Raw genomic sequence first — 13,084 nt, 5'->3', positions numbered from 1 at the left:
ATATTTGTACACTTTTCACAAAGGATTAATTTCCTCTCAATATACAAAGAGCTCCTACAAAGTAATCCAATAGAAAAATGAGCAAAGAGAATTCATAGGAAAAGATGTGCAGTTTTATATATAATAGAGATGTAAATTAAAGATACAACATACTATTTTTCACCTATCAAATTGGCAGAGATTAGTTACAATGTTTTTGGAAGGGAAGAATGGGAGGAAAAAAGGACTTTCTTCTACACTGCTGGTGGGAATATAAAATGTTCCTTTTATATGGAAAGTAATTTAGAAATTGTTCTCAAAATTAAAAACATACATACTTTTTCTTTAGCAATTCCATTCTGGATTTTATCCTTTAGAAGGTTTTGCATTTGTGTTAAGTGAGTATGTATGAGAATATTTATGGTAGTATTACTTTTCATTGCAAAAGATTGGAAACAGAGAGGGCCACGGTGGCTCAGCAGGCAGAGTTCTTGCCTGCCATGCCGGAGACCCGGGTTCGATTCCCAGTGCCTGCCCATGTTAAAAAAAAAAGAAAAAATGGAAACAACCAAATTATAAATCAGTAGGCAAGTGATGAAATAAATTATGGTATATCTATTCAGTGGAATACTAGATAGCCCTTAAAAATAATGAGGCAACATTATGTGTACTGCTGTGGTTCTGTGTCTAAAACATATTAAGAGAAAAAAAGCAAGCTGCAAGACTCCATGTATAGTAGTATGCTGCCATTTGTGTAATTTCTACTATGTATAATATGTGAATGTGTTGTGCAGAGAATCTGGAAGGATACATGAGAATTGGTAACAGTGAAGGGGAATTGGTAGCCTAGAGGACAAGAATGGGGGACTTTTTAAAGTATATTGTCCCATTTGATGATTTTTGAATGTTTTTTACCATGTGCATGTATTGCCTGTTCAAAGTTAATATTTTTAAGTTATGCTGTGTTTTTGGGAATTGGTAAGGAAGAACAAAAATATAAGGCAGCAACAGTCGTCATAAACAGCTGTCAAATGAGAACTCCAATACTTTGTTTAATTTTAGATTTTTATTAAGAGGTCTTCTAATTCATAGCCTCTAGTTGATATTATGGCTCACTGGAGGATGGCTCTGTGTTCCTGTAGTCAGTGGGTATCACGAGCGACAACCAAGTTGCTGCTCCATCTTACTATTTTAAGTACATTAAAGAAGGTACTTTACCACTTGGAATCTACTTTAGCAGCCAGCCAACGAGCATGCAGCTGCCTGTTCTGGAGAAGGGATCCATGGAGTTGCTACTGGGGTTCTCTTCTGGGTACCTGAGGAGCATGTCACCCACCACAAGGTGCAAGCCCATTGATGATGAGGTCAGGGAAGCAGAGGAGGGCATTTCTGGGGCCCAGTTCCTTCATATCTGTATTCTTCTGTATGGGATCCTCCTTGCCATGTGTGCCTGTTGTTATTTTAGTTTTTGCTACACCATGACCACCTAATAGTTCATGCATGTTCTGTAAAATGAAATGCTATTTGAAAATACTGTTCTTGATGTGAAAAAGTTTGGATTTGAAATTCGTTCATATTATCACAGATTTCAGTGTTGCATATATCAAAGAATATCTACCTTAGTATTTTATAGTTTAATTTTTCTTCTTTAATTGCATAAAGAAAATGTGATGAATTTTTTTTCACCAAGCACCATGTAGATGTCTCCAGTTGACCTTCTATTTGCTGAGTAAATAATATTTACAGTATGAAAACGGTTGGAAAGCACTGTTCTAGTTGAATCTTCTTGTTTTATATAACAAAACTGAAATCTAGGTAGGCAGGCTCAGGTAATTGTCCTATAGTTGGTTGGTATGGGGATAGATCTGAAAACTAGGGATCTTGATTCAGCTCTCACTGCCTCAGAGTGGCCTTCCAAACCTGAAGAGAAATTGGAGGAAAGCATTAATGGTAATTGAATGATGAAAATTTGTAGAATCTTAGAGGAATTATATTAAAAGAATTGCATATACATGGATTAGAAATCTGTGAGGACCTGCTGTGTCCAGTAGTGCTTAGCATCTTACTGTAAAAATAGGTTATATATAGTAGGATTAGTTTGGGGTTAATTATAGCTATCTCCTTTGAGAAAAAGTTATGTTAAAGTTAGATCGAGAGGACTTTAGGGTAGATATAAGCAAAAATTGATACTGGAATTGTATGTGTGCAGTTTTCCAAATGAAAAGGGAATGTCTTCTTACACCTTGCAAACTCTGTGGGTGCTATAATCAAATTTTCTCTTACCTTGCTTTTGATTGGATTGGAATTTATTCATTTAAAGTAATATGAGTGAAAAATGATTTGGTTTCAGAGGATGTTGCTATAGCACTAGATATTTCAAAGAAATACTTAGAAACTTATCAAGTAAGATATGGGATATGTCACTTTGGTACCAGGCTGCCGTTTTTCACACTGCAGTGATACTAAATGAGAGATGAAATAATAGGAGTTAAGGTACAACTAACTTTGGATAAAATGTGTTAACTTGTCATTTCTAGGTAAGATACAGATAAGGCAGGAATGAGTGTCTTAGGTATTTAAAAAGAATTACACTGTCCAAATATATTACATGGATGCATTTTTGAGACCAAGACTAATTATAAATTCAAGTAAGCCCCTCTTAATGACAATCTAGTTAACTTTTTTCCCTTTTTGATCTTTCAAGTTTTCCAGATGCTCTTCTGTGTTTCTCCCAGTTCTCTGCAGATTTTTAAATATTTCATTTTTTAAATGCAAAGTACTTTGTTGCTTGCTTTTGGCAAACTGGACTGTTTTCTGCAACAGAAATTGAATATATGCCTAGCAAAGTAAATTCAGAGAAAAATGGGTAGTAATTGTTCATGGAAAATTTAAGTCCTTTTTTTTTTTTGCCAATTCTGTTTTCTTTTTACGTGGTAGTTTTGGGAAATACTAAGCACTTGAGGTCAGTTTTCTTGAGGGAAGTTATTTAATTTTCTTTGGATTCAGAGAGCATTTACTATATAAATGATTCAAACAATGAAAGAAAGCATGTGACCTCAAAAATGCTTGTATAATATATAACAATTTACAAGTTCTCTATTTTCCTTCCACTTATTACTATTACCAAAGATATATAACAAGAATTAAAAGAAATATCTTATTTTCATATATATACATTCACACTTCAAAGTAACATATTAAATTAGGTTTTGTTTGAGATGTTGAAATGAAAGCCTTTATAAGTAAGAATACATGTTGGTATGTGAAAGAATGTTAAGTTAAACATGTTGGCATACTCCTAGTTTGTCAGAATAAGAAAATGACTAATCTAAATTTCATTTCAGAATAAAAACCAAGACAAGCCACATAAAAGCAACCTAAAAATTAAGGCATCATATTATTTGTTTTAAAACTATGGAATAATATATCTGAGGAAGATTTCTCTCAAAATTGTTTTTCTCAATTTCAAGTAAGTAATTTATTTTGGCTAATATATTGGGGGTGTGGAGGGTGGGGGCAAGCCTTGGCATTGAAATTGGTAAATCCTACTCATCTTTAGCAATCCAAGTGTCAACTTCTTTAAAGCCTTTTCTGACTCTGTCCTCCATCCCTGAAAATTTATGTCCTGGTTTCCTTAGTTCTAGCCCCCTTCCACATTCCTGGTAAAGGACTTACCATACCAAGTGTTGTGTTTGTCTATAGAAATAGTCACATGGCACTTCCCTCATGTGTCTCCCCATCCCCTCCTATGGCAATAAGCATGGGCTTTCTAGGCATACAAACCTGATTTTGAATCTTACCTCTGCCTCTTACTACTGGCAGACCCTGGGCAACTTATTTTATTTTTATGAGCCTTAATTTCCTCATCTGTAAAATGAATTTTAATAATTCTTACCTCACAGGGTTGTTATAATTAAGTAAGTTAATCAACAAATACCTGGCATATAGTAACATAAATGCTACTTTCTTTATTCTATCTCTAGAATCTGCCACATTATCTCATATGTTCAAATAAATGTTTGAATTGATTTGAAATGAAAATGGAGTTTTTGTAGCATTTATTTATTTTCATGTTAGAACAAACTAACATACTTGCACATTATGGTGTATAAGGTTTTTACTGTTAGTTACTGATTCAGATATCTATATGCTAGGTAATCTCCTACTTAAAATACTTTAAAAACAAACTTCTGTAAGTACCTAACCCGAGCTTGTTTTTCCTTTTTTTTTTTTTTAACTGTTGACATGCATGTATGTATCCAGGCTTGATCTTGCTTTGGAAGAGGGCAGTGTTAAAGTCACTGATCAAGGAGTAACTATAATTTTTCATTGCTGCAGATTAGGTTATGTGTTTTTCTTGTGAAAAGGGCCTTATTTTCCAAAGCCATCATTAGAGCATTTTTTATTTTAAATGATGGCAGAATATGCTGAAAGAGTATGTGCCAGAGATCATAGCAATAGGATGTATTGTTCTCTTGTTTCTACCTTTTGTGAATGTGTAACTGACAAAAAAAATTGAAACCTTTAATTTTTAAACCTATTTGCAATTGTGGAGTGTAGACCAAATTAATTTGTTATTGTCCAATGCTTCACCTCTTTTTATCATGTTTTCTACATGAATGCCCAGTTTTAAAAAAAAAACATTGACTCAATTTTTTATGAAGTCATTAAAATGGTTTTCAAATTTTGATATATTGCCCCTTGGTTGAGAATGCTTAGTGAATTTAAAGTAGAAGCCATATTAATCAAAAGACCTTATTTTTACATAGTTATACAAGAGAGATGGTATACCACTTTTGAACTCTTACAGTGTGTCCTGTTGTGCGTGGTTTACATATGTTATTTAATCTTCACAAAAGCTCTATGAGATAGGTATTTGAAATCCCCATTTTACAGTTGAGGAACTGAGGCATGGAGAGGTTAACTTTTACCTAAAATTATGTAGCATAATGTTTACCTATCAGCAGTGAGGATTAAATGAGAGAACACGTATTAGACCATTTACTGCCTAAACAAAAGAAGCAGAGAAAAAAAAAATCTGAGATTTATGTCTCCTAACACTTCCAGAATTTGATAATAGTCATTATTCAGAGCTAACAATGACGATAAATATATTCTCACTCACTATTTTGGTGATAGTATATTGTGGTACACTGTAATGATCTGGTTTTTTCTGAGCAATGTTAATGTCTCCTCTCAAACTCATGTACCCATTTAGACTGGATTGTTTTAAGTGTATGTTTTTATAAGGTAATAGTAAGACTTTATTATATATCAGTGTGATGTGAGTTATTTTATAAACTTATTTTAACTAAACAAGTAGAATATATTCTCGTTGTAAAGTTTTAAAAACAGAACAGAAGAAGAATTCTCCTTGATACCAGTCCTGTCCACCCCCCTGCCTGGCTTTTGCTGCATAATCTCCCTAAAATTTAATAGTATAAAACATTAGTCATCTATTAGCCCAGGTCTCTGGGTTAAACATGTTGACCAGTTACGTTATACTGCTTCTGGCTGGGTTTGCTTAAATGGCTGCAGTCAGCTGGTGGGTCAGCTGGAAGCTATTTGGTCTAGTTTGGTTTTACTCACACATCTGGAAATTGGTACTGGCTGTTGGCTGTGTCCAGAAAGCTATCCATGGCTTGTTCACCTGGAGTTTGTGTTTGGTTATATTGGAGCAGCAAATGAAGATAAGCTCCACATGTTTGCTCTTCCCATAGGTTGAAGCAAATCACTTGACTAAGCCAGAGTTAGTGTAGGAGCTGTTTACTAAGGGTTGGTGAAATACTGGGGCTATTAGTGCAGTAAGGTGCTATAGCACTCATTTTTCAGGAAACATTTGCCCGATTTTGAAAAAGTAAAATATTTATATAAACAATTTATTCAACAATTCAGATAAATTTAGTTAATTCCTTATTTTCATTTTTAATACCCTCCTCAGCATCATTCCTGGTCCCATTCATTCAGCAGGTATTTGTTGAGCACCCACCACATGTTAGGTATCATGAGGTGAGCAGCAGATGGAGCAAGACTACTGGGTTTATCATCCAGTTTCTTAAACTTGCTTACTTATTTGTTTTGTTATATGAACAGAATTCTGTAAATACACCCAATTTTAACAATTTTTTTTGAAAATGATGTACAGTTTATACCTGTACATCTCTTGTGTGGTATAATTTTAAAATGTCCTGTAAGGATTTCTTCAAATGAGAAAAACTATAATAGAGGTTATGATCTGTATTCCTACCAGCTATATATGAGGCTTTTTCCATCTCTTTACCAAGATTATGCTTTCAAATGTTTTGCTCTTTCCTAATCTAATAGATAAAAATATGGGTTTCAGTTTAGTTTTAATTTTCATTTCTGTTGTTATGAGTGAGACTGAGTGTCTTTCCATATGTTTGGGTGACATTTGTATTCCCTTTTCGGGTATGCTATGTTTATCTTTTACCTATTTTCCTATTGTGAGTTTTAGTTTTTTGCTTATTGATTCCAAGGAGCTCTTCGTATATTAGGAAAATTTGGTCTGTATCTATGAATTGAATTGCAAATAGTATTTCTAGTTTGTTTATTTGTATGTTAAATGCCTTTTATTTAAATAGTATATATATATTTTCTGTTTATGAAGAACTTCCACAATCTTAAATAAGGCTTTTAAATCATATTTATAGTTAGATTTAAATATTAGACATGGGAATGGAAGGAAGAAGAGATCCTGACTTTATCACGTCTTATGTATCTTCTTTTTTCAAAAAATTTTTGGCTTATGTATTACATGTCAATAGAATAATTTGGACTCAGTTCTACATATTAATTTGGTGTGGGACACCATTACTAATCAATTTATACCATACCGTTAATACCCATTCTTGAGTGCCAGTTTTGGTTTAGTTTTTGGTTGGCCAAAATATATTTTCAGATAATATATATATATGTACTGGTTACGTTTCTGAACTCTTGCATATCTAAAAGTGTTTTTTTGTTACATGCACATGTTAATGACAAGATGACTCAGTATGGTCTCAAATTTTGTTCTTTAAAAAAAAACAGTCAACAAATGTGCTGCAGTAATGGAATATTCATATGGAAGAAGAATGAAATATGACTCCACTGCACAGCATACAAAAAAATTATTTAAATATTATTCTGGCATCTTCTAAATTTGACTGGGACAAGAAAGTCCTTTGCATGTAGAGGTGCAGATGCTTTGCATTCAGGAATAGTTATTTTATTATACCTTTTCTACCATTCTGTTTGTTGTGGTTTCTAAAAAAAGCAAATATGTATTATTTTGGATTGGACCACATTTGTTTTCTATAGCTGTCCTCCTTCTTCTTGTTAACTTTGTGCTTTTGCATTCTTGACTAATGTTTTTATCTGCTGTTATGTTTTTCTGCAATATGGATTATATTTCTTTTCTCCAGTGTGATTTTAATTGTGTTGCTGTTTTTTATATTCCTTTTTTCTTATTTCTTAAGAGTTATATTTATATTGTAGTCTGCATGTCTGTTGTCTTTTTATTCCTTCTTTTTTTTTTTCCAATTCATCATCTTTCCTTATGAAAGGTTTCACAGGAGCCGTATTTTCTTATGTCTTATTGAGAACACACAGCGAATACTTTCTACGTTTCTACTATTACCTAATATAAATATTCACAGGTGTTTCCTTTGACATCTATAAGAGGATGTTTGTCTGCTGCTAAGTGTTTACATAGGTCTCATGCTTATCTATCTATGAACAAAAGGCTTTTTATCTAGGCCCAGTTCTTTCCAATAGGCAAGGTATGGCAAATCCACTTAGTCTTCACTTTTCATTTATAAGGTGATAGAATTCCCCCTCCCACACTTACAGTACTAATGATTGTGCACAACCCACTTAGATGGAAATGTTCATCTAGTGTGCCTATACGAATTGAGTTTGAAGAATTTTCTCTCTGCTTTTATTGCACAGTTCTCTGGCCATGTGGGAGCTAACTTATTCCTAGATGACTTGAGAGTATGTTTTTTTTTTTTTTTTCTTGACCAAAATCATTACATGAAGGCCTCTAGGTTGTAAGGGCCGTCAGGATTTTGGGTGATTTTATCAGTAATGGAAACTGATTTCATATCTCAGGATGGTGAGAGCTGTGCTCTATCCAGTTATATTGATGCTAGATGGTGTGTTTTTAGAATAGATGAAGAAAGAGAGGTATTTAGTGAGAGAATACAACTTTAGACATCTTAGAAAGGTTGTGGTATAAGGCTGGTTTCTGTTGGAGCAGACTTTCTCCAAGGTAGAAAATAGGGTTGAATATCTTAAGTGTTTTAGTGAAAAATTCGAAGAAGGAATCATAATGTATAATCTGTATTTCATTGATTTTTAAGAAGCATATCCCACCCACCCCCATTTGTACATCTCAGTAATTGGGTTGTGCCTTACAGTCAATGATGTACCATATTTAAATTGGCAGTGTTTTTTTACATTATTAAATGTAAAAACTAATCATGTCTTATAGTCATAGGCAAATTAGATTCAATGAAATACATTAATAAATGCTGAGCCTAGCTCATTCCAAATTGAGTCTCCTTGTTGGTTGTGAATAAAAGGTTACTAATAGCCTTTTTTCTATCTGGACAGTTTTTACCTTGTGTTAATTCCTTTTTTCACCTGGAAAACTAGTAAAGGTAAAATATCAGCTGTGTAACCAAGCACTATTGCTTATGGTAAAACTTGACTTGTAGTTAGTAGATTACATGTGGACTGGAAGGACTCTGAATAAAGTAAATACATGGTGGGAGGCTGTAAATTTGGACTTCTCTGAGCGTGATGACTCTTATAATTGGGAAAGTCTGTTACTGAAGCTTAGGAAACTGTGCCTGTGGGACGGAAGATACTGGATGTTATTTGGTGTGCTTCTAAGCTAGGGTAGCTACTGTGCCCACCCTTGTTACCTCATTCCCTTACATTTGAGCTGATACCAGGGTGGGGGAAGGATGTGTGCAAATAGAATGACCCATGAATTTCTGTGAAGATTCCTGCTAAAGAGAAACTGCCATATAGGCATGGGGTTTATTTTATGTCCCACTAAGTATACCCAAGGTCTACTGTGTTATGGGTTGTGTGAGCCTCATCGTCTAGTTGGGTCACGTGGGGTGTTCAATCTATATCTTGTGGGGTTTTTGTGATTTTTTTGATTTGCCTAGTTTTTATTGTTTTTTGAGTGAATCTGTATTTATTATTCTTGATAAATTTAAATTATGAAATATATAATAAATGAGAATTTATTTCTAAACATATAGATTAAGGAAGAAAAATAAAACCAAACCTGTATCTACGATCCAGGTTAAGAAATAGAATATTACCGTCCCTGATTGCTTCCTCCTCTCCTATTCCCCTGCAGTAACTACTATCCTCATATTGGGTAATCATTTCCTTGCTTTTCTTTATAGTTTTACCATATTTATATGTAAATATATATATGTATATATATCCCTAAGCAATATATTGTTTAGTTTTCTTCTTTTTTGGAGATATTTAAGTGTGTCCATGTTCTTCCATAAATTTTTTTTTAATCCAACTGTATGTTTTAAGTAGTCATTTGTGTTAAATTGTATAGCTATAGTTCATTCATTTTCAGTGTGGGGTAGTATTCCATTGTATGACAATACACAATTTTATTCATTCTCCCATCTGTGGACGTTTGAGTTGTTTTCCAATGATAAACAGTGCTGTTATGAAAACCTCTATATACATCTTCTAGTGCACATAAGCAGGAGTTTATCATGTTTATACTAAGAATTGTTGGGTAGGATGTGTACATCTCTACCTTATTAGGTAATGCCAAATTATTTTTCAAAGTGCTAGTACAAAGCTACACTCTCACTAGTAGTGTGTGAGGTTTTGTGATGTTCTGCATCTTCACCAACATTTAGAATTGATGGACTGCTTAAGTTTTAAGTTAATTCTTTTAGGTATAAATGACACCTCATTGGGTTTTTTTTTTTTTTTTGAGTTTCAGTAAGGTTAAATTTTTCCTTCTGTTTGTGGTCTCCTTGTTCAACCAAATACTGTTAGAAGAGTGTTGAAATATCCGAGTATGATTGTGGATTTGTCTATTTCTCTTTCGAGTTTTCTGTTTTTGCTTCTTGTATTTTAGAGTTTGTTAGGTCCATACATACTCTAATTGTTATGTCTTCTTGGTGAATTGGCCTTTTTATCCCTGATAACTGTCCCCTTCTGAGATCTTACGTGTCTGATAGTGCTGTAGGATTCCAGCCTTCTTTTGATTAGGGTTTACATAGTATGTCATCTCAAAAATTGTGACGGGGCTGAGATTTTACTTTCTTGCATGCCAACAAGTTAGCCTGTCTTGAATTTCATGGATGCTGGCAACAAACACAAGATTCCTGGCTTTCCATTTTAGTTTCTGTTAGTAAGGAGAAAATGGCAAGTGGTTGCAGGTGAATACTGGGAACTAGGTTCAACTATCTGAACGGAGATCCATGGAGAACTGTTTTGCCACTTATCTTTTTCCATCCTATTACTTTCAACTCATCTATGTCTTTCCATTTAGAATGAGTTTGTCATAGATGGCATGTAGTTGGGGCTTAACTTGCTGATTCAGTCTGATAACTCTTTTTTGGCATGTGCAGGCACCGGGAATCTATCCCGGGTCTCTGGCATGGCAGGCGAGAACTCTGCCTGCTGAGCCACTGTGGCCCACCCTCAAACTAATACTCTTTCAACTGGTATGTTTAGGTGTTTACATTTAATGTATTAGTGATGTGGTTAGTTTAAAAGCTACTATTTTGGTAGTTTTATATTCTATCTGTTCTTTTTTCCCCTCTTTTTCTACCTTCTTTGGATTACTTGGTTATTTTTTATGATTCCGTTTTCTTTCCACCATTTACTTATTTTATTTATACCTCTTGTAAAAGTTATTTTAGTAGGTTGTCCTAGGGTTTGCAGTATACATCTGTAATTAATCACAGCCTTTCATTCTATATTGTACAACTTCATATGTAATATAAGGACCTTACAAATGTATGCTCCCAGTTCTTCCTCTTCATCCTTTGTGCTTTCATTGTCATATATTTTACTTTTACATGTGTTGTCAACACACAAATCATTGGTTTTTTTTGCTTTAGACAGCTATCTTTTGTTTTCAGTTTGCTAAAAAGTCATATTTTATTAAGAATTATCATTTTACATATTAAACTATAGATAAACATCTTGTGAACAGAAATATTTCTTCATCAAATACGGTTGGTTGCAATGTAGCCAGAGACTTCTGAATCTATTTGTGATAGACAATTTTAATTTAAGAATTTTCTCTGGGTTTCCCTCATTGGGTCTTCATGGCTCTCTTACTCTTTGCTTTCCGGCAGACTAGCGCCAGTGAGGAGACCTGAAAGGAAACTGGACCGAGGGCGGAGAGGAGAGCTGGGGGGTGTTGGCTTATTCACTGCCTTTCTGAAGGGTGGACAGCTAGCTATGTTTTAGAACAATCACAAATAAGATAAAAATGAAGTTTTTATTTTCATATATGCCATTTCCAGTGTTCTTTTTTTTTTCGTGGTATAGATTCAAGTTTCAGTCTGTTATATTTCATGTGTCTGAAGAACTTTTTAAATGTGTATTTATAGAGCAGGTTGGCTGGTAATGAAGTCTCTTGGTTTTTGTTTCTCTGAAAAAAGACTAATTTTTACAAGTTATTGCTGAGTATAGAATTCTAAATTGCTGTATTTTTTCTTTCAGCGTTTAAAAGATGTCAGACCATTGTCTTTCTGGCTTGCATAACTTTGCTGTAATTCTTATCTTTGATCCTCTTATGTAATGTCTAATTTTTTTTTTTCCTATTTGGCTGTCTTCAGGATTTTCTTATTAGCTTAGATATGATGTATCTTCATCTTTTAATAAGATGTGTCTAATTTTGTTTTGTGGGGTTTTGTGTTCTCTGAACTTCTTGGTTTGGTGTCTTTTATGTAAAACGGAAAATTCTCAACCCTATCTCTTCATATATTTCTTTTGACTTGTTCTCTGTCTCTTCCCTTTCTGTGATTACAGTCATGTGTATGTTAGATCATTTGATATTGTCTCATAGCTCTTGTCTTCCAATTCTTATTCTGCCTTCTCTGGTTTCAGTTTTATATGAGTCAGTTTTCTCTCTTCTTAGCATATCAATTATACTTATTAAAAAAATTGTTTTAGTGATTGCCCTAGAGTTTGCAGTGTACATTTACAACTGATTTTTACTTTCATGTAAAACCATAGTGCTTCAGGAGTATTTTATAGCAGAATGTTTCCCACTCCTCCCTCTAGTCCCTTATAAATTTGCTGCATACATTTCACTTATCCACAGCTGTGATCATCCAGTATATTGTTAATACTATTATTTTGAACAAACTGTTGTCTGTTAGATCTGTTAGGAATAAGTTAAATGAAATATCATTTTCGTTCTCTCTGAAGAACTTCAGAGAGTGTCTTTCAAGACCTGTCTACTGGTAACAAATACCCTCAGTTTTTGTCTGAGAAAGTCTTTATTTCTCTCACTTTTGAAGAATGATTTCACTGATACAGAATCCTAGCTTGGTGGCTTTTCCTTTCAACACTTTAAATGTTTCACACTTTCCGTACATGGTTTCTGAAGAGAAGTCCAGGGCATATCTTATCCTTTTTCCACTGTAGGAAAGGTAGTTTTATCCTCTGACTTCTTTCAAGATTTTCTCTCTGTCTGCTTTTTCTTCAGTTTCAGTACAGTATTCCTGGGTGTATAGATTTTGGTATTTATCCTGTTTGATGTTTTCTGAGCTATGCAGATCTGTTAAGTGTTTGTCATTAATTTTGGAAAATTCTTGGCCATTATTAATTCAGATATTTCTACTGTTCCTTTCTTTTTTTTTCCTTCTCCTTCTGGTATTCTCATTACATGTGTTGTATACCTTTTGAAATTGTCCCATAGTTCTTGGTATTCTTTTCCTTTTTTTTCTTCCTTTCTTTCTCTTTGCTTTTTAGTTTGGGAAGTTTCTGTTGCTATATCTTCAAGCTCATCATTATTTCCTCAGCCATTTCTAGCCACCTGATGAGCCCATCAACAGCAAGCTTTTATTTCTGTTACAGTATTTTT

The 13,084-nt window shown here is 33.8% G+C and overlaps 1 protein-coding gene across 8 annotated transcripts in view; it reads left to right on the top strand.

The window, feature by feature from the left end:
- Positions 1-13,084, top strand: part of REV3L (REV3 like, DNA directed polymerase zeta catalytic subunit) — a 227,730-nt gene that overhangs the window by 6,732 nt on the left and 207,914 nt on the right. For 3 of the 8 annotated variants that reach the window (XM_077162673.1, XM_077162675.1, XM_077162674.1), the window contains one exon: positions 3,324-3,448. The exons of the other annotated variants lie outside the window; for them this stretch is intronic. The gene's annotated coding sequence lies outside the window, so the exon portion shown is untranslated. The remainder of the gene's footprint in view (positions 1-3,323; positions 3,449-13,084) is intronic. 8 annotated transcript variants of the gene reach the window in all.

This window comes from Tamandua tetradactyla, chromosome 5, assembly GCF_023851605.1.
Source record: "Tamandua tetradactyla isolate mTamTet1 chromosome 5, mTamTet1.pri, whole genome shotgun sequence".
In the NCBI taxonomy this organism is placed as follows: domain Eukaryota; kingdom Metazoa; phylum Chordata; class Mammalia; order Pilosa; family Myrmecophagidae; genus Tamandua; species Tamandua tetradactyla.
The sequence above is the reverse complement of the archived record's forward strand: the minus strand, read 5'-3'. Positions and strand labels throughout refer to the sequence as shown.